Source organism: Castor canadensis, chromosome 8 (assembly GCF_047511655.1).
Source record: "Castor canadensis chromosome 8, mCasCan1.hap1v2, whole genome shotgun sequence".
Lineage (NCBI taxonomy): Eukaryota > Metazoa > Chordata > Mammalia > Rodentia > Castoridae > Castor > Castor canadensis.
Window position 1 is genome coordinate 103,018,236 of NC_133393.1, and position 23,386 is coordinate 103,041,621.

Here is a 23,386-nt window from a genome sequence, read left to right on the forward strand (position 1 = left end):
ATGCACTGGATAGCAAATTAGACAAAGCTGAAAAGTACAATAATCAAGAAAAAAGATTGTCACAGGCTGAATCTCAAAATTTCAAAATCATACAAAGCATGGGAGAAGCCTCATGCAATACCAATGACAGAGGTAGAAATTGCAGTATCCTTGTAGAAGTTCCAAAAGGAGAGAGTCAAAGGAAGGGGGAAGATGAACAAGTCAAAGAAATGGAAGAGGAAGAATACCTTCACAACGTAAAGAATCAAGAGAAGGTGTTAACAGCCTCCAAAGAGGAAAAAACATTGGCAGATGAAGGAGCCACACTTAGGCTGGCAGCTGACTTTTCCTCAGCAACACTGAGTGTTAATAAGCAATGGGGTGACATCTTCAACATTCTGAGAGAAAATGGTTTTGAACCTAAACTTCAGTGCAAGGTGCAGCTAACGTTGCAATATGATGGTGAAACGAAGATGTTTTCAGACCTTCAAAGCCTCAGAAAATTTACCACCCAAAAATCTGTCATGAAAGAATTGCTGAAAGATGTACTCCCACAAAATGAAAAAAATTGTCAAGGAGGAAGGAGGTATGAGATTGAAGAAAAAGTGGGTAAATCACTAGTAGATTCAAAGCATGAAGCTGGAGGAACAACAAGTGATGGCTTGAGCTTCCTGTTCATCAAAGAGGTAAGAGTTTGTAGGCCAGAGGTGAAGAACTTAGAGATCCAGGAGAAAAAGGCTTCAGAATGGAAGGAAAAAGAAGCCCCCATGTTGGAAGAGCAAGAGCCCTCAGGACTGGAGGGTGAGGAAACCTCAGAAACAGAGGAAGAGGATGGAGAAGAAACCATAGAGATGGAAGAAGAGGAGGGAGAAGAGGCCTCAGGGTTAGAGGAAGAAGAGGAGGAGGAAGGAGAAGAGACCTCAGGTGAGGAGGAAGAGGGTGAAGAGATCTCAGTAATACATGAAGAATGGGACACAACCTTTCAGCATCTTACTGTGGTAGATACAAAGCTTGGAAGTGAGGAAATAACCAGGGATGACTTGGAGATTAATTTAATTGATTTGGTAGTGGATTCTGAGTCAGAGGAAGAAGAGGAAATTGGAATGACAAAGACTACTTCCCAGACTAAGAAAAAACAGACCTTATATGAACTTAAAGAAATTGCTTTTAGTTACTTGATTTGGGACTCTGAGAAGAAAAAGTTGGTAAAACGTCATATGGTAAACAAAACCCAGGAGAAAGTGAAAACACCCATACCCAGAAATCAAGGAATTGGTACACCTTGTTTGACCTTATATTTAGCTTCTCCCACAAAATCACTAGAGATAAGTAATGGTGAAAATAAAAAGCATTCATGTACAAATGTAAGTGCTCCATCAGGAATCACTCCGTTTTTAAGGCAAACAGAGAAGGAGAGATACAAGACTTTGCAATTAGAAGAGCTAACATCCAAAGAAGCAGACTTAATCCAGGAAACAGAAGAAAACTTTAGGAGAGGTGTGATCTGTGTCTTGAGAGAAATCCAAGAGGAGGTTGGAAAAATAAAATATTGCAATCTCTGTGTCTTGGATATTAAAAATTCAATAAATGATCTCTATAACACTTTGGGCATACTTGAAATGAAAATGAATGGTCTAGAAGAACAAATGGAAGAATTCTCTAATGATACAATGCAAATGGCCAAGCAGATAATCAATAAAGAAAGGCTAAGAGATAGAGAGGACAGATTCAGAAGCACCAACATCCATTTGATAGGAATTCCAGAAAAAGATAACAAAGAGAATGAAGCAGAGGACATAATTAAGGAAATAATTGAAGAAAACTTTCCAGAGCTAAAGAAAGATTCAGATCTTGAAGTTGTCAGTGCTAACCGAATACCCAGTACAATTGATGAAAACAGACTTACTCCTAGACATATCTTGGTAAAGTTTTGGAACTCTAGTGATAAACATAAAATCATAAAGGCTTCCAGAAAGAGAAAAGAGATAACCTACAGAGGAACCAGAATCAGATTGACAGCCGACTTATCATTGGGTACCTTGGATGCTAGAAGTCAATGGGCCAATATCATAAAAGTTCTGAAAGAAGAAGGCTTTCAACCTTGAATCCTGTATCCAGCCAAATTGGCATTCAATTTTGAGGGTAAGACAAAGGTATTTTTTGATATTGAAGAATTCAGGAAGTTTATTTCTTGTATACCCTCTTTGAAAGAATTACTAGAGAATACACTTTGGTTATTTAGGATGCTTCCTCCTACCAAAACATCCAAGAAAAATTCAAGTACAACTGAAAAAATGAGAACTCCTGTCCTTAACGGTGGACAACCAACAGCTTATTTGGAGATGAAGGGAAGGAACTGTTAGGCTGATCAAGTTAAAGGGTGTATTTTAAAATTTTAATGGCAACCATTCTAGCTTGCATAGGAGTAAACTTTCTATCTTGTCACTGTAACTGTAGATGGGAAAATGGAAACACACAGGGGAAAGGTTCCAGATAAATTGGAATAGAAAAACTGCAGCAAGTGCAGGGTCTGAACTCAATCCCTAGTACCACTGGGTGGGGGAAGCAAAGTCTGCATGCATCAAGAGGAGGAAATTTCATAATGCAAATTTCATGATGTGAACCTCTGCATTAAAACTTGTATTAGAAAAAAAAATGTGGTATTTATACACAGTGGAATCTTATGCAGCCATGAAGAAGAATGAAATGTTATCATTTGCAAGTAAATGGATGGAACTAGAGAACATAATTCTGAGTGAGGTTAGCCTGGCCCAAAAGACCAAAAATCATAAGTTCTCCCTCATATGCAGACATTAGATCAAGGGCAAACACAACAAGGGGATTGGACTTTGATCACATGATAAAGCAAGAGCACACTTGGGAGGTATGAGGATAGGTAAGACACCCAAAAAAGTAGATAGCATTTGTTGCCCTCAATGCAGAGAAACTAAAGCAGATACTTTGAAGCGACAGAGGCCAATAGGAGAAGGGGACCTGGAACTAGAGAAAAGATTAGTTCGAGAAGAATTAACTTAGAAGGTAACACACATGTACAGGAAATCAATGTGAGTCAACTCCCTGTATAGCTATCCTTATCTCAACTAGCAAAGACCCTTGGTCCTTCCTATTATTGCTTATACTCTCTCTTCAACAAAATTAGAAATAAGGGCAAAATAGTTTCTGCCTGGTAGCAAGGGGGGGTGGGGGGAGGGGGAGGGGGGCGGGTAGATAAGGGAGGGGATAGGGAGAGGGGGGAGAAATGACCCAAACATGGTATGCACATATGAATAAAAGAAGAAATAAATTTAAAAAAGATATCTAAATTATATATATATAGAGAGAGAGAGAGAGAGAGAGAGTATTTTTATAACATTTTCCCCATCAAATGGTTTTATCTTTTTGGAAAGCAAAACAAAATGGTTTCAGTATATAGCATAAACTTCATTAATCTATTTAACAATTATAAAATATCTACACATGCCACAAATTGTGTTTCAGACAAGTCTTTTTTATTTTTTAAATTATAATTCATTCACATTAATTACAATTATTAATGGATTCCACTGTAACATTTCCTATGCATATAGTGTTTGGATTATATCCACCCTACCATACTACCCTCTCCTGTCTTCTTGGTCCCCTTCCCCTTCCCTAATAATCATCTGTCTTTTATATTCAAGCCATCTTCTTTTTTTTTTTTCACTTATTCATATGTGCATACAATGTTTGGGTTATTTCTACCCCCCCTAACCCCCACACCTTCCCTTTCCCCTTGCCTCCTCCCTCTCCCCCCTACCCCCTCACTCCAGGCAGAAACTGTTCTGCCCTTATCTCTAATTTTGTTGAAGAGAGAGTATAAACAATAATAAAAAGGACAAAGCATTTTTGCTAGTTGAGATAAGGATAGCTATACAGGGCGTTTACTCGCATTGCTTCCATGTACATATGTATTACATTCTAAGTTGATTCTTCTTAAACCGACCTTTTCTCTAGTTCCTGATCCCCTTCTCCTCTTGGCCTCTGTCACTTTAAAATTTCTGCATTAGTCCCTTTGCACTGAGGACATCAAATACTATCATGTTTTTTGGGTTTCTTACCTATCCTCATACCTCCCTTGTGTGCTCTTGCCTTATCATGTGATCAAAGTCCAATCCCCTTTCTGTATTTGTCAGGTCATCTTCTTTCTTTTCTTTTCATTTGGTTTTGTTTTCCCATGTAAGAGAAAACATGGAATACTTGTCTTTCTGTTTCTGGCTTATTTTGGTTAACATGATGACCTCTAGTGTTCTTTAAGATTATGCCTAGATTTCTGAACTATGTGACTTAGTGAATGAATGATAAGCATCCAACAACCTTCAGTATTGGACATTCATGACTTTCTTTAAAAACTCTTAGTCTCTGGACAGATTTAAATATTATTTACTAATAAAGGAAAACAAAGAGAGAAGAGTTTTGAGGGGTCAGTGAATGGGTTCAATCTGAAATGTGTTGAGTTTGGGGATTCCTCTGAGACATCCAGATGGAGAGACTTAGTTCATACAGGTAGATAATCAGGCAGAAAGGTCTTGCAAGGAACCTTTATTTCTAAATTATCAACACCACATAGGCAATACTTAAGTGATAAGATCAGATGAGATGAAGGGAATATGAATACATTGATAAGAAAGACTTACTAAGGACAGAGCACTGGTGAACATCAATATTTCAAGAAAAGGCTGAGGAAGTAAAGTTGCAAGGAGAAACTAAAGAAACAATCATAGACATAAGAAGAGAACCACAAATATTGTTTCATAAGCCAATGGTGGGAGGGAAGGAGAGTCAAGTTGACAAGGAAGGGAGTAGTTGCCTAGATCAAATGTCACTCAAACAAAATGAAAATGAAATAATAAAAAAAGACTGGATGAAAAATTTAATTTACCCATAAGGAAGTTCAAAGAGGCAATTGAATAATGGACCCAACTAATGTTTGAATACCCTTGAAATAATGCTGTCCTGGGAGCTGTCCAGTTCCACTTTCATGAATACTCTCAGTATTAGAACTTTAGTGTTTTCTCAAGCTCTTAATCTTTAGACAGCTCTAAATATTATCCAATCTTTCCTCATTTTGAACTAAAATAGTTCCCCTTATATGTATATCCACCAATACAATACTGTTCTATAAATATTTGAAGACAACTTTTATCACTTATCCTAATTTAAATATATACATACATATATGTTTATTGGCTCTTCTCTATACTTGAATATAAACTCTGAAAGAGCAAGGACACTCTCTGCTTTACTTGTTAATTATCCACAGCACATAGCATAGTGCCTCACATGGAGTAGATGCTCTGTAAACAATGATTGAATGAACAAGCATATTGATAAGCAGAAAGTTAAAGCATAGAACAAATTATTGAATGAAATTTTAGCATTGCCTTCTCTGTGGATTTTTTTCTTAGTCGAATCAATGCAAAAGTAAGTTCTAAGTCAGTGTCAGAAAGCAGGATAGATTAGGTGCCCTCTCAAACTTTCAGAACTTTGGTTCCATGAAAAGCTGGTAAAGATACATGCAGTGGGAACACCCCATTGGGAAAGTGACAGACCCAAGTCTGCCACAGTCTCTGAGCCCCATCAATACACTGGTTACTTTTCTGGACCTTGGGAAGTCATTTATAAAATAAGTTTTTTTTAATTTCATACACATGCAGGCCTTTTCCTGGTTTAAAAACTGTAAGATTGTGAAAAAAATCACATATAAACATTATAATAAAATGCATAAAGAAAAATTTTTGGAAGGTCTATTCTTTGTTCTGACCATATTATTTCTTCAAAGTTCATACTTTCTTCTTGTCTAAAGTGATTGTATGTCTAATAAGGTCCTGTTATTCCATATTTTCAGCTTGCCGTACTCCCAGTCATTTGAAATGAAACTACCCTATCATCAACAAAGAGCTGCAACAAAGCAGCTCTTCAGATGAAATTACATTGCTATATGCTGTGACTCTGAATTTTATTTTTCACAAAGAGCATTCTTTTACCCCCAGCTCGAAAGTTTTATTGCAATTTATAGAGTGCAATCTATAGTGACACAACTTACTGATAATTAGTATAAGTTATCATCAATTCCTATTGCTTTCTGTAAGCAAATATTCTAATTCAGACCAAGAAAGTGAATGGAGTATGCAAAGAACATATGATACACATATGCTAAAATTTTTCAAAGAAACTTGAATGATACCTCTCATTTAAAAAAAAAAAAGATTCAATAGGTTCAATAGGTTCCCATTCAACTCCAAAGACAGAGTAAAAAAGGAAAAATAATGTAACTATAAAACACTACTCCTCCTTTGATGTTGTCATCATATTAAAAACATCCATAATCTTCAAGAATAGCAACCTACTTATTCATATTACCATACAATATCTGCTGACTGCATTATCATATTATTAGAAAAATCCATTTACAGATATATTTTCTGCTTTACTCTATCATTTGTTATAAATAAAATTAATTTTTAAAAGATTTACTCCAAATGGGATCATCTAAATTCTTCCAATATAATTAATGTTTTCATGAAGCTTTGTCATTAATCTGAAAATTAGAAGACTGCATTGTACAATACCCACCAAGCATTTAGCATCTAATTAGTCTTACATTGATGTTCTACAAATGCAACCAAGTTGTGCAGCCAGTGCTGCTGCATAGGCAGCCTATACTCTCTCCCAATGCTCCCCTCCCCCAACAAGAAACCCATTTCTTACACACCAAAGAGCACAAGAGAGATTTTTGGAAGATAAATGTCATAGAACATTTCAGCCTGAACTTAAATTCCAGAAAAAGACATATTTTAGCTCACATTTGTTTAGGAGTTCAGCTTTTTTTTTCAATTCAAAGGAATAGATATTTGAATATATAACATCAGTTCTTCAAATTTTCTTGAATGCTAGTTCTTTATCTAATTATTTAAGGGCTTAAAGTTTTTCACTAAGCATAATGGAAAAATCATAGAAAGCCAGTATAGAAAATCTGCTATGAATTCAAAGATTGCTGCAGATATTATAGTATAATTTTAATGATACAATTCTAAGCTTGAAAAAAAGTTGGTCCTTCTTAGTATTTTCAGATGTAAATAATTTGAACCAAGACGATTTTGTAATCAGTATTCTGTTAAGCAGAAAAAAAAAATCTAATTTTTCAACACATAAGATTGAGATTCAGTTCTGTATAGTTAAAAACTCAGCTCTGAAGGCAAGGTGTCCAACTCAAGATTCATCTCTGCTTCTTACAAGTTGTGTCACCTTGTTCAAGCCACTTACTAATAAAATAGGGATAACAGTAGTATCTACCTCTGGAATTAGTGTGTAGACTAAAAGATAATTCCCAAGTGTTTATCACAGTGCCTGGCACAACATATATACTCAGATTTAAATTTTTAAATATCCATAGATCTCCAACAAGAGCAAAGATCGCAGGAGAAAGCCTTTCTCACTCACAACATGGAGACATGGGACTCTGGGTTTCTCCCTGCTTTCCTCCATGGCTCTCTCTTCCTACTACTATCAGCTTCTCTAGGAAGCAGCACATGGCCACAAAAATGGGTTCTATGTGTTGTGAGGCCAGGTTGCTGCAAGCTGGCAAACAGGAAGAGAATAGAGAGAAAGGTGACTTACTACTGCAGACATTTTAAAAAGCTGGGGTCTTGTTATCTACATTATTTTCCTGGGGCCTCTCTTCTTGGTGTTTTTAAAAAACTTCCTAGATGATATCATCAATTTAGGAGTTTATATCTGCTACCTATACACTGATGACTCCCAAACCTGTATTGCTAAACTATGATTCGTCCTGAACTCCAGATGAGATTTACCACTACTCATATTTCCTTTTGGCTGTTCCCAAGAGGATACACTCAAATGAAGTCAAATTCAAAATGCTTAAAATTAATACAATTTTTTTCACCTAAGTAGAATAAAGTAGCTTTGGGAATCTCACTCTATAAACACACGACACCTAAGCCAGGACTCACTCTTGACTCTTATTTTTCCATCCCCACATTCAATCTCCAACACTGGTGGTTCTATCTCCTACTTTTAAACAGTCCTTTCTTTTCTTCCTTTCTTTCATTTCTTTTTTTTTCAAACTTTTGCCAGTTGTCACAGGAATGATTGAAATAGCTCCACAGGTGGGCTTCCTGGCTTCTTATACTAGCCACACCCCTAAGGAATCTAGTCTCAACACTGTTATCACAGGCCCTTTCCAAATATCAGAGGAAGTTGAACTTGAAAGGGACCACAGTGAAGTATCTAAAAGTCTGACAACAGTGTAAAACATCACTTGTTTATAATTTTTACCTAGAGTGGCTACTAAAATGGGCATAAACTAGGCAAAGAAACATCAGTTTCCTTTGATATGACAGAATGAGTAACTATCAAGAACTGTTATAGGTCTAAGATTTTTATACTACTTGCAAATTCACAAACTAGCCTGTCATTTCATAGATGCTGGCAAAACACATAAGACTCCTAGGTTAGAGACAAAGAATGTTATTCATTGCACAATAAGCAGAATAAATCTCCATTTGAGTCAGTTTTCTTTGCCTCCAAGTCCCACAGGTGTGACACAAAGCAGTCCACATGTCTGCTGCACCTGTCTTGCTTTGTATCACAGCTGAGGAATCTTGAACTTGGGAAACCTGAATATTCTATAAAAGACCACAAGCAGATCTTCCCTTAGCCATAGAAGGAGAGATTGATTTTATTATTCTAGACAGGGAGCAAATCTGCCCTGTGATCCAGAGGGAGATATTATCTCCCAAGGCTGATCACTTTTTTAAAACATCCTTAAAAAGATACTGTGGAACAAAAAGGTATTAGAGACCCCACATAGAATTGTCTCCTAACAGATAGGGTTTGAATTCAAGCCAGACTCTGGCACTCATCAGTTATGTGATTTCTACCTTTATCAGAGGTTTCTCACATGAAATTAGAGCATTCATTCTTCCCTAACTCAGTCACTTTACAATATCAAATGAAATCACATGCATGAGAGTGCTTTGCAAACAATACAGTAAGATGCAAATATAGTTACTCTTTATGCTTCTGTAAGTAATTTGATGTTTCTTATGGAAATGAAAGGAAAAATATCTATAATTTTAGAACAGAAAAATTAATAAACATCTGCTAAATGCTTCACTAAACGTTGGGCTTTGTGGTATAAGATAAAGAATGAGACACAATCTTAGACCTCAGAAATTTCACAGTCCAGTAACATGATATAAAAAAAAATCTGATTAAATATTAGACAAAAGAAATGAATAGACATTTCTCGAAAGAAGATAGACAAAGGGCCAATAAAAATATGAAGAAGTGTTCAGGATCATTAATTACCAGAAAAATGCAAGTCAAAACCAAAATGTGATATCATCTCACCCCATTTAGAATGGCTATTATTAAAAAGACAAAAAAAAAAAAACCATACTGGCATACTGGCAAGCATTGAAGAAAGGGGAATATATATACGCTATTGGTGGGAATGTAAATTATTATAGCCATTGTGAAAAAACAATATGGAGGTTCCCCAAAAAATTAAATATAGAGCAACTATATGATCCAACAATCCCACTACTGGGTATCTATCCAAAGGAAATGAAATCATTCTCTTGAAGAGACATTTGCTCTCCTTTATTCATTGCAGCATCATTCACAATAGCCAAGACATGGAATCAATCTAAACATTCATCAGGGAATAAATGGATTTGTGATATGTGGTATGTATACACATTTTTGAAATATGAAGTCCTGTCATTTACAACATAATGGATAAAAATGGTGGACATTACACAAACGTGAAATAAGTCAGGCACAGAAGGACAAATAGTGCATGATCTCACTCATAAGTGGAATCTAAAAATGTTGATTTTTTTTTCATTTTTCTTTTATTATTCATATGTGCATACAAGGCTTGGTTCATTTCTCCCCCCTGCCCCCACCCCCTCCCTTACCACCCACTCCGCCCCCTCCTTCTCCCCCCCCCTCAATACCCAGCAGAAACTATTTTGCCCTTATTTCTAATTTTGTTGTAGAGAGAGTATAAGCAATAATAGGAAGGAACAAGGGTTTTTGCTGGTTGAGATAAGGATAGCTATACAGGGCATTGACTCACATTGATTTCCTGTGCGTGGGTGTTACCTTCTAGGTTAATTCTTTTTCATCTAACCTTTTCTCTAGTACCTGTTCCCCTTTTCCTATTGGCCTCAGTTGCTTTAAGGTATCTGCTTTAGTTTCTCTGCATTAAGGGCAACAAATGCTAGCTAGTTTTTTAGGTGTCTTACCTATCCTCACCCCTCCCTTGTGTGCTCTCGCTTTTATCATGTGCTCATAGTCCAATCCCCTTGTTGTGTTTGCCCTTGATCTAATGTCCACATCTGAGGGAGAACATACGATTTTTGGTTTTTTGAGCCAGGCTAACCTCACTCAGAATGATGTTCTCTAATTCCATCCATTTACCAGCGAATGATAACTAAAAATGTCGATCTTGAGCAGTGTTTTATACTTATAATCCTAACTACTTGGGGAGAGAGCAGGAGAATCGGGGTTTGAAGCCAGCCTGAGCAAAAAGTTCATGAGCCCTCCCTCATCTCAACCAATAAAAACTGGACATGGTAGCATGTACCTACCATCCCAGCTACGCAGGAAGCATAAACAGTAGGGTCAAGGTCCACGCTGGCCTGGGCATAAATGACATGACCCTATTCGAAAAATACCTATAGCAAAAAGGGTTAGGGGCATAGCTCACATGCTAGAGTGCCTGCCTAGCAAGCACAAGTCTCTGAGTTCAAACCTAGTACCACAAAAAAAAAAAAAAGTTGATCTCATAAAAATAGAGAGTAGAATAGAGGTTACCAGAAGTGGGGAAGTAAAAGAGAGAGGAGGAGGCTGGGGAAAGATTTATCAATGGATACAAAGTTATAGTTAATAAGAAGAATTAAATGCTAGTATTGTATTGCTGAGTGGGGTGACTATAGTTAAAAATAAATTATTATATATTTCAAAAGTACTAAAAGGATTTTAAATGCCCTCATCAAAAAGAAATTATATTTAAGATGAATGCACTAATTATCCTGATTGTCTTTATAGTACGTATACACAAATCAAAACAGCACACTTTACCATGTAAATATGTACAGTTACTGTGTATTTATCAAGTTTTAAAGAATAATAAATGCTTTGAACTAAAAAAAGAAGTTATCCAGTCTAAATCGAAGAGGGGGTAGTTGAAAAAAATAGAGCAACAAGAATCAGTGAGACTATATCAAAAGCCCTAACATGTTTGCCATTAGGGTCTCTGAAGAAAAGGGGAAAAAGATTGGGTTAGAAAAATTATTTAAAGAATTGATTGAGGAACTAGACAGTAGTAATCATTTCTGGTGTTCTGCGGCACAGTAGGGTATCTAGTTAATGAAAATGTATATTTTAAAATAACTCAAAGGATTTTTAATGTTCTCACCAGATTATAAGTGATTACAAATGTTGGAGATGATAGGTAGGCTTATTGCCCAGATTTTACACAATGTATACAAGTATTGAATATTACACTGTACCCCCATAAACATGTGCAAAATTATGTTAATTAAATTTTAAATTATTTAAAAAATAATTTGACAGTGTATAGAGGAAGCAGACAGAAAACAGTGAGCAAGGTTTAAGTGACCAGCATGAATATCAGCATGGAAGGTTTAAGAATACCAGCATGGAAGCATATGATGTCATTGACTTATAGAGCTTAGCAGATCTAAGTGGTTGTTTAAATTCAACCATCTCATTTCTCAGTGAGAAAACTGATGGTGAAATGCTTGGTAACTTTCTCAAGGGCTGACCCTGGTGGCAGGATCAGAAGGAGGACCCACTATTTCTCACCTTAGTTTGGTAAAAGACTTTGATAGAAATTTATTTTTCCTGGGTGTTTTTTTCATGAGCAAAGGAAGAAAATCTGGTGTTTCACACCATACACTTTTCTCTCCTCTACAGTCTTACTTCAATTGCCATTTTATCTCTTTGTACCTGAAGAATTGCAATGAATTTTTTGTGATAATAGGCTTTGAATTCAGGGCCTTGCATTTGCTATGCAGGTGCTTTACTACTTTACTACCCTTCTTGCTTTAGCTATTTTTGTAACAGAGTCTCAAGTTAATGCCCCTGCTGGCCTGGACTGTGATTCTCTTATTTATGCTCCCCATGTAGCTGAGATAACAGGCAAGCCACCATGTCAGTTTTTAATAGTTGAGATAGAGTCTCCCTAACATTTTGCCCTGGCTGGCCGTGAACCCTGATCCTCCCAATCCCTGCCTTCTGAGTATTGGGATTTCAGGTTTGAGCCACTATGGCCAGCCTGAATTTATTCTTTGTTTAATTTCTTACATCTCTCAAAGGTCAATCTCCTCTTTCCTTTTTATAAAAATGCTAACTAGAACAAGCTTCCCCTCTAACCTCTATTTCTTATTCACTTTCTCTCCATCTGACGCTGTACATAACACATCTTGCCCCACCAAATCCTACAAAATTCTAACCCTTTCCACCTTCTCGATACCTGGCTGGCACTTTTTCCGTCTACTTTTTACTCCAGTCTGCAGTTCTCTCCAGTCTGCCATCCCATTTGCTCAGTGTATATTTCACAAAACATAAAGTGTAATATTAGCCATGAGCCCCGAAGTCCACTTAAACACTGGATTTAATTAGCTGCTAGGAAAAGATAGTAGGAAAGGAAAACCATCACTCACTCAACCTTCCTGGGAGTATAACAGACTCTGCTCCAAGGTAAAATTCACCAATGTGCAGTAAACTTGATTTCAATTTCCTTTATTGATTTTGAAAATCTTTCTAAATTCTTCACTAATCTCATATTGGAGTTGAGTTGGGAAAGAAGAACAGATATATATTTTTCAATAAGTTCCACAGTAGCCCTCCTCAATAACCTTAGATATTAATTATGTAAGTTTGAATGTTTTTGAACACAGCAAAAAAAAAAAAAAGGTTCACTCAATTTAAAGCCTGACTTTAGAATTATTATAGGCCTAAAAACGTTTTACAATCCCGAGTGAATACATCATATTCAAGAATTTTAAGACGTTTTTAATCGTATAGGAATACTAATGTATAGTCACAATGTAAATCTTCAAAATAAACACAAAGCAAAAATATTCAACTCTAAACTTTTTATGATCTAATGAATTGACTTGTTATGCTTTATTGAACACACATGTTTTCTTTTTGTTTTAAGAGGGAACTTCACTGTGGTCATTTCATACAAGCATACAGTATACTTTGAACAGGTTCACTTCCTCCATTATATTCCCATTACTTCCCTAAACATGTAAGTTTTCTCAAAAATCAAATATAGTCAAAAGTTTTAATTTTGTAAAATCATCTACCGCATCTACAAGCATTTACAAGCTTTATTTAACCCAGAAGGACTAAATAAAATCAATAAATACTTGAATCCATACTGTCTGTACTAAATAGCATTTAGAATAATAATAGTAAAAGTTTTCAATATCATTAAGCTAAGAACAATGGTACCACAGTCAATAGCATTGAAATTTTTTTAAAGTAAATCTGGTTCAAAATGAATTATGAAAATGGTAATTATGTAGATAAGAATAAATGGATTTAAATTCCCTAATGGATGATGAGTCAAGTTACTGACAAGAGCAATCAAAATATATTCCATGTGTGATTAACAACACTTAAATTTGACATTGACAAATATTATTTAATTTATGAAACAGCAGAATCATAAGCATATGTAGTATCCAAGTCTCCAAGTTATGATAAATTGTGAAAAGAATGGGAAATTTGGTTAGCATGGTTATTTTATTTTTCTCCTTGACCTTTTGCCTACAATGCACACATTTTTAAATTCAGGCTGGCAATGGAAAGCATAGTCAGAATAAATGTACCTCCCCTGCGTGCATGCGTGCGCATACACACACACACACACACACAATTAGAGTAAATGAAAAGTCTTCACAGAATTCTTCCTCACATACCGAAGAGCTTTACAAAAATATACTCTAAAAAATATGTAATTGTCAATCATCTTTCCATTGACCTTATTAAGTATCTATTATATGACAGATGCTATGCTAAGTCTTGGTAATCACTAGAAATAAGATATATAAGGGCCTGCCTTACAGAGCTTCCAGTCTAACAGACTCAGTAAAATGAATTCATATCATTGCAAAGCTATAAGCAGAACTACTTTATACATTAGAAGCTTCTAAGCACTTAGAAGAAATAAGTGGAGTAAGATTTAATAATATGAATATTATAAACTACATCAATCACAACTTAGAATAAAACAAATTGCTTCACTCCCTCAGAATGGCATGCCTAAGTCTGAGTTCAGCTTACAATTAATATATAACCATGAGCAAATTTCCATAGCATTGATAAAATAGATGACAAAATATTTTACCTAATTAAGTGAGCTTGTGACATGACAGCCAGGTCATACAACAGAATAGAGTCATACATCTAAGTCCTGATACTTTCTATCATTAGCAAAACTGGTTTGGGGAACAAAAGGCTACTAGTGTATGCAGATAAAAAAGTTTAAACTCCCTAAATCATATGATATTAAGTTTTCAATCATAAAAAAACCACTTTGGGAAAGTTATTTAAGATGAATAGGGCAAATTTTAAAGAGAGGTTCACTTTCAGATTGTAAGCCCAATAAACACACAAAGAAAACTCCATCTTTTTTCAACTTTATCTTCCCACTACTCATAGTGCTACTCTAGTAGAATAAAAAATCCAGATATTGTGCCAAAATTTTGACATCTAAGCTTTAAAAGACAGCAGTTACTCTTGAAATTCCAATCTGAAGCTGAAAGTAATCTTACATGCCAGAACATGTCTATGTATAATATAATAACTTTGTTATGAAATGCATGAACTTATTACTTCAAACTGTAGGAAGTAAACAAAACTTGAATACATGAAGAACAGACAATTCCTGATTTATGTTTTTGGGGGAAATATGTTCTCTAAATAGAAATGAAAAAAGCTAAGTAAAGCACTCATGAATTCTGTGCTCGGATGGGAGAATCTTTAAGAAAAGTGTTGAGTTATGCCAGCTTCAATTGCTTACTACAGGGAGAAATTTGTCAGAGGTAAGAGTTAGAGGCTTCCCACCTTTCTGAATTCATGGAATAATATACACTTAAAATACTCTCTAAAGCCTCTTGCCTTAAAATGTGCTCCATGACCCAACAATATTAGCTTCTCCTGGGAACTTGTTAGAAATGCAGAATCTCAGGCCATATCCCCAAAGCTGCATTTCAGCAAAATCCTCCCAAGTGATTTAAGTATACTAATGGAAGTTTAAGAAGGACTGATCTAAGGAAGAAGGCATTATGGAACTACAGAGTCCATTCCAAATCCTTGGCTTAAATTTAAACTTCTGCCTTCCTAATACATCTCTTAAAGCGTCTAAGGTATCACCAACTTCAATGTGAGTTCAACTTCAATGTGAAACTTTAGAAGAAATAAAACTAAGAACAGGAGTCAGATTGATTATTCATTCTTCTCACTCAGGTCCTCTTGCTGAGCCCTTTAGTGCCAAGCACCCTGGCTCCAGATGCAAGTAGGGTTGGAGGATTATGGCTAGAAATCACAGAAAGGACAATAGACATATCTCCTTAACTCTCCTTATATACTGCAGTATCAACAGTAACACATTTATGGTCCTTGCCCTGCATATGGCCTGCAGATATGTCTGTTTACCTATAGATGATTTCAAATTTGAATTCATTGCCATCATTTACAAATGTGGAACTTTCATGTTAAAAAGTCTGCATATTTAAATTCTGTTCTACAAATCAGAAAATGTGGCAACACTAGGCCCACATTCCAGCATGGCAACAACATGCTGGAGCCAAGGCTCAGCTATCTCAATTAGATGCTGGCCAGAATCTCCACCACTCCCTGTGGTCTCCCCAGTACTGTGCCGAGGCTGACAGTTGCCATTTGTCATCTTCCACCTGGTCTGCTTCACTCACTTACATTCCCAGCCTGACTCCGGTAAGTGGTTAAATTTGCAACTCCTTAAAGAGGTTCTAGGGTATATCATGTTTCTGATTTAAAGTCATTCTAGATGTTTAATTTAGGAAAAGAAGCTGCTATTTGTGTCACCCTCAGTTTGGTGATAGACCTTGTGAACTGCAGTTGATACACTGCATACGTGCATTACCTTAAATATATACCATGATATTTTTCTTCACAATCCAGTCCAACTCAAACATTTTAATCATTGTAACTAGTTCTTTTCAGACCTGTTCTTCATAAATATCAATAAAAATTACTAAAAGAGCAGATATGGCATAACATATTGCTGAAACATTCTTTTAGATTAATCTCCAAACTTCAAGTAATATACCAAAATAGCAAATTCCCTGATAGCAGCTGCCTTTTTTTGCTTACTGAGATAATCCAAGAACCTTAAGAGTACTTTCTATGTATAGTGGAATGAATATTTGTATACCATAAAAATTGAACCCTAAATCCCAGTGTGATGGTATTTGGAAGTGGGATTTAGGAAGTAATTAGTCATTAGAGTGGAGACCCATGAATGAAGTTATGGCCTTATAAGAAAAAACGTAAGAGAAATAATCTCCTCTTCCATGTCCCCTCTGTGGAGATCCAGAGAAAAGGTGGCTTTCTTCAAACCAGGAAGCTGAATGACCTTAGAATTCCAGCCTAAAAATATGAAAAATAAATGTTTGTGTATAAGTCCTCTAGTGTATGGGGGGTTTTTTAATAGCAAAACTAACTGAAAGTGCTAAATAAATACTTGTTAAATAAGTGAATAGACTTTCCTAAGGATTATAAATTTTAAAAATTCATATATATATTTTGAATGAGTTAATTATCATAAGCTATATGGATATTATTCATTTGCTAGCCTGGTTTACCTGGATTGATCAAACCATTTTATGTCAATATCTATGAAAACCACAGTAGAACAAGTACAGGTAACCCTAACAAGCCTGAAACCATGACCTATCACAACTGGTTTGCAACAAAATAGCATCATGCAGACTAACCAGCATAACTAAACTGAATAATAGGATTTAGTCTGATTCAATTTTGATATCCCCGGTCTTTAATCACCACCACCATCATCATCATCACTATTCAATCTTATAATGCTGGAAAACTTCTACAGATTTATTATTTTTTGAAAAACTTTTATGAAGTATTTCAAGGTATGCCTGGAACTATATGCTAGATGCCTTTTGAGTTTGTGAAATTAAAAGGTAAGCTCCCCAAGGCAAAATTATGTCATGCAATATTATTGTACTTCAATACTGTGATGCTTAGTAGGTCTAGACACATGAAAAAAAATACATTTTCAATTGTCTTGAAAACCCCACTAAAGAAAATATGTTTCTGAGAAACTGAGGCCCACAGGAGTAAAGTGATTCTTTTGTGGTCACATGGTTGTTTATTGTTAGGGCTACAAAACCAATCTTCAGAACTCTTGCCAATCTACCACATTGGTTTTGTAATGGTCATTTTCAAACTTTATTAGCTAACCAAAATAGCAAGCTAATGAATTTTAACCACTCAACAAATGATGTGAGGAGCAACTATGTCGTCAAATAGCAGTCTATATTCTGAACATATATTTATAAGCATACCAATCATCCATCCAAAAGGGGTTTTTAATAATGGTAAATATGTATTTTAGCAGGAAACTATTGTCATATAATGTTTCAAGAACTAATACTGAAAAAAAAAAAAAAACACTTAAATATTTTCCTTGAACTTAAAGCTTACTAAAATGGGGCCTCTGTTTTATGAAGTATGACACTTCAATGCCCTCTCATTCTTCTGTTGGCCTTTGGATTGCCTCCCTGAAATGTGAATCATCTATTTCCTTTCTCCTTATATACCATAAAAGAGAAGAACTAAAGTTAAAGCTGTTTTACTTCATTTAACTCAGCTTTCTGAAGAAAAATACAAACAAAATGAGTACCAGATCACTGATACTGTGCTACAGGTTTCCTTTCTTGAATATTTAGGTACAATTCTTACTGGAATCTCCAAGAAGGACATTTTGAAAATAAAGAGAACTCAGCCCCAAATCAAATAAAACCTTGGTGAAATTTTTGCATATTGATTGATATAATTTTAAATTATAGGGTTTTTTCCCTTGCTCCAGAAAGAATATGTCTTGTCTCCTCATAACCTAACCACTCTGACTTAAAAGTTAAATTCCAAAGCATAAACACACCTTTCCAAAACTCTCTTGTCTAGTACCTAACTATGAATAGTTTTATCGGTTTGTTTATAAAGAGCTACCTAATCCACCAGAGAAAGGCAAAGTGTTGTTCTGTATTATTAAACTCAACAGAAAGCTCCATGTGCAGCCATAGAAGGCCATAGGCAATTAACGCTGTAAATTGGAAGGTTTAGAATCTTTGCATGACCTTTAAAGGGCGACACAATTCACGTGCCTGCAATTATACAGTGACTGGTTCATAGCAGGGAAAAAACATGAAAATATAAAAATATTTAGCAAAACAAATCTTGCATTTATCAAAAACTACTTTGACCTCTTCAGGCTTCCTGTGGAGAGTTAGCTTTATGTAGCTCAAGGAGATTACAGAGCCAAGGAGACTTGTTTGGCGGGTTGTCTCCATTTTGTCAAAGTACTGAATTCAGCCTATCACCATAATTGCTACAATGCAACATTACCACGTTATTGAATCTCCCTGTAAGGAGTTTCCAAAACTCTACTTCATAAAAAGAAAGAATATAAATATAAATTTAATTGAATGACTACTTTTTTTTGCTATTGCTAGGGAAAAGGAAATGTACCTTTGCTAACTGGCCATTCAGGAGAAATCATAAAACAATTACAGCCACTATAGAGTAATTTAGAAGACTGACGGGAAGTGATTAACAGGGCTTCAACTAGTATAAGAAAATATGCTCTGACTCCCTAGTTATATTCCACATCCCATATGGACTGTTATGGACAAAATGAATTATTCTCCCTATAGCTTAGATATTCACTTTTCATCTGATTTCCAAGCAAACTAGAAGTCTTATATTTTCCTGGCAATACCAATCAATTGCCTGAGTAGGCCAGATTTACAGATTTACACTGATTCTAGAGATTATCTTGCCTATGATTACAGCACTGGATGGTATTGTGTGTGTGTGTGTGTGTGTGTGTGTGTGTGTGTGTGTGTGGTGTACATATTGGAAGTAGATGAGTTTTAGAAATCAAACACAAATTGTAAGCATAATACCAATGTGTATATGGAAAAATTGTAAACACTATTTGAAAACCACAATACCATGCTCCAATATAGAGTATGGTTTGTGGTTTGACTATGGAGAAGTATATTTAATAAAAGCAGCATACAAATATATGCAGTGTTTAAAATGTGTTGGAAATTCCTACTGTACTGTCAATAAACACATCCCAGTGTTTCTACAGAGAGGGCAAAATTGATTTTTTTTTTATTTGTATGCTAGTCAATAAAAGTAACTCCAAAAGAAAAATTGAAAAAAAAATACCCACTCAAAGAGTAAAACTTAATTATAAACAGCCTTATTAAACTATGGGTGCAGTTATTATTCAGGTCAAATCATGAAAAATAGTGAAAAACTATCTAAAAACACTTTTTCAGGTTTTATTCACTATCTTTAATACAAAAGCAGTATTTTACATAGGTTCCACTAAAAGCATTTGTGTATATGTAAATACAGGGAAAGATATAGAGGTTATATAGATATTATATAGAAATGTATTTGAATTCTACTTTCTTTACAATCTAATAAGCCCAACCATTCCTCTTAAAATTTCTATAAAAATAATAAGAAAGACAAAAAGTTCTTAGTTTACTTCATTGATAAAAACACTCACTAGTCACTGCACTGAATGAATAGAATCAAACCTTCTAAAATTTACCCAATAAGTCAGTGGTCAATGACAACTGAAAAACAGAAACTAACTTCTGGGTCTCAGTTTGCTAGGCTACTTGTGTACTACCCATTTTAGACTGTGCTCAAACCTCAAGTAAAACTGTTTTCTAAAAAAACTCATAACAAACTCATTGTAAGATTACTCCTTTTTTAATTGAATAGTTAAATTTAAGTAATTCAAAATGCTCTAAGCAGTTCACAATAAAGTTAACCAAGGAATTTTCAAACAAAATGGCAAATTCATCATATTACAACAACATTACCAACTCAATGATTCAAAAATAAGATATATCCTGTGAAATATTGTGCAAGCATGTGGGCAGATATGAGATTGATTCAGCTGGCTTGGCCTTCCTATCTAGCAGCACTCTGGTCTGTACTAGTGTATTTCTTCTCTTTGTTTTGATGGCACCTTACTAATAACAGAGTAATGACCTGCACTCATAAATGGCAGGCATAGATCAAAGGGGACTATTTTGGGTACTTACTTCACTTCAACTTAGGGTTTTTCACCAAGAAAACAAAACTGCATTTCACGGTAAAGTTTTTTTTTTTTTTTTAATTTTCGATGAATAAAACAGCTGCAGAATAATATGACTTAATGAGGCATCCCTAATAAAATTCTGAAGAATTAAAAGCAGGGGCGCTAAACTGTTTGCACTCTGGTGGTTTCATCTTTTCAAATATATTAGAAATAACTGAGGACAGTTTGGAACATTCCTCATTTGGGACATGCATTACAGAACTCATCAGTAAATTTTCATCAGTTTGCAGTTTCAGCTGAACTTGGACACTATCTGGCAGCACTTTTTTTTTTTTTAGGGTTCATGATTAGAAATGCCTAGGAAATGCTTGAGAGCTACAGCTTACCCTTCCTGTATTAGGTAACACATAACACACAATTGATGATAAATGTACTTTGTACATTTCAATACAAAAATACATTTTAACATGGTCATCAAAACACTATCTCAAAGATATTAGATACAGGACTATTATAATTTTCTGATAAGACATAAAATAAATTCTCTAAAACTTTGTCTCACCGCCAAGTTTCATCATTTTCTAAATTGTTAAAAAGGAAAAATAGCCATGTCTAAAAACAGACCTTTTTTTTTTACAGTCATGTATCACATTTTATAACTTGGTGGTTACTAAATACTGTAATGCAGTCTCTAAGCAATCTATATGCACTCTGACACAGATCCGTGAGCATCTTAAAGAATCTTCATTCTCCAATTTGTTATTGTTAAAGCAGCTAATATTTTTCCAATTCAAAACCACACATGCTCAGAAACCTTAGATTCCTTGGAATAACTTGTAGCATTATATAGGTGTTTACTTTGATGTCAGTGGGCTTTGGCTGTCTTTTAAGAGGCATATATCATAGCACTATGTATAAATATGAGTCTAAGCATCCTAAACTACTAAACATTTTTAAAGACAGGAAAAGAATCAAGATTTAAATCTTTTTTTACAATGCCTAATATAAATAAAGCAACACTAAAACAATGTTTGCCTGTTAAAAGACTCCCTATGCCTAAGTGTTCTGTTGGCAGTAATATTGTTTCCCAAGTCTTTTATCTATAAATAATACAACGCAATTGTTTTCATTGAAATTTAGGAAAATGAAAATAAAATAAGCTTCAGCATGGTTACTGATAGCCTTTAAGTGGCTACTGATGGCTTTAAAAATTAGGATTCCAAAAAGGTCAAGATCTAAACAATTGACTCAGGATGCAATCCAGAACAGAAGAAAGTAGGAAAAGGAGACAATTAAATTAAACATGTCTGATCTTTTACTTAAAATATAGTATGTTAGTGCCAATTTTGAAATTGTAAATGATTACCAGTCTGAGAGTACATGTGCAAACATAGAAAAGGTAGAGCAAACATAAATAACCCTAAAAACTCTGACTGTTAAAATCTTTACGAGAATTTTTAACCTTTGCTATGTCATTTTGATATATGACTTTACATGGAAATCTTAATTACTTATTTGTCTTAATTTATATTGCCTAATGGAGCAGTTTTAGAGTGTTAATTGATAACAGTCTGAATGTTGACGTCTAAAACAATCTAGTTGAGAAGACAGGAACTAGGTAATTACCATCCAGTCAATAGTCATTGAAATTCGTCCTGCCCTGAGTGAAGGACCCTCACACAGTGAGTGCTTTGGGGCTTCATTTTAGAGTGAAGGAACATTGGGAGTTTGGGCGGGCTTTTTCTGCCTGCAGATGATTTAATAAAATTCAAAAGATTTCACACTCACAAAATGAGGACGTTTTCTCTTCTGTCTTACTGCCACAAGCCAAATACCCCACACAAGGCGAGGAGAGCCCAGCTGCTGTAGTAACTAAACATTGGATTTCAAAGACTTCTGGCAATTACTTAATACTAGGTTAGGAAGTGAGATACTGAGTGGGAAAGCATCCTCTGCCCAAGAGCTCTTAGCCTTTGGTTCTCCTCCATTTCCACTCGAGACTGGAAATAGGGTGAAGGATCTCAAACTTTCTCTTTGCAAAAGCAGTTTCTGGTCATACAATGTTGCCGAAATATAAGTGAAGATCAGTAGTCTACAGACACCCAGCCTCTTAGAATAGAAAGGGGGAAGACCACAAAGCAGCTGAACAGAAAACCCGTGAACCAGAGGCAAGATTTGGAAGCCAGACATCTAGAAAGAAAAGACAAATCATCGGTTTCCCCGAAGCATTCTGTGCTTTTCCTGAACGCTGTTTGTAACGGTATCCTTTACTGGCGCTCTCTTGTAGTATCTTTACAAAAACTGCCTTTCATTCAGTAATAAAGTATCTATTTCCAAATCTAAATATTCCTTTAAATGAGGCTCGGGAACTTACCATCATGAGTCTTTATGAAGATAGTTAAAGGTGTGGAAATCAATAGCCTGTCTGAAATGCCCAAGCTCTGAAGACAGGCCTGAGAATTAACTAAAAAGAAGTGGACAGAAAGTAGGAATTTCAGAAAGGCAACATGACACATTCCAGTGATTATTGATCATCCCTTGAACGTAACCCCCAACTCCTTATTAGGAGTCCAAAATGGTTACCAGCCAGGCTTGGTGAGGGATCGAATGTAACCCCACTTCAGTCCTCAACCAGGTCTCTCGCGGTGTGAGGAGGAAGGGGACAGAGATCAGGGAGGCGCTCAGCGAGCCTCCTTTCGCACATCCCGGCTCGGCGTCCGCCTACTCCGCCCCTACCTTGACTGTCCGCGAGGGAGACGCTGGCTGCGGGAGGGACCAGCATCTGCCCTCATCTCTTGCCTCTTGGGGCGAGCCCCTTTTGGCTCCGGGGACCCCAAAAAAGACGAGAGGGGACATGTGCCCACGGTGGGCATCCGAGCCCGCTGTCCTCCAGGTGCCGCTGGGTCCCCAGAGCCCGCCCGCGATCAGAGGCGCGGCTCACAC

At 35.8% G+C, this 23,386-nt stretch overlaps 1 protein-coding gene across 5 annotated transcripts in view; it reads right to left on the reverse strand.

Annotated features, from left to right (window-relative positions):
* The window catches only part of Tafa2 (TAFA chemokine like family member 2), a 561,377-nt gene that overhangs the window by 463,210 nt on the left and 74,781 nt on the right, over positions 1-23,386 (reverse strand). Inside the window, exon 1 of one of the 5 annotated variants that reach the window (XR_012450886.1) lies at positions 22,818-23,384. The exons of the other annotated variants lie outside the window; for them this stretch is intronic. The gene's annotated coding sequence lies outside the window, so the exon portion shown is untranslated. Of the gene's footprint in view, positions 1-22,817; positions 23,385-23,386 lie in introns of those variants that run through there. 5 annotated transcript variants of the gene reach the window in all.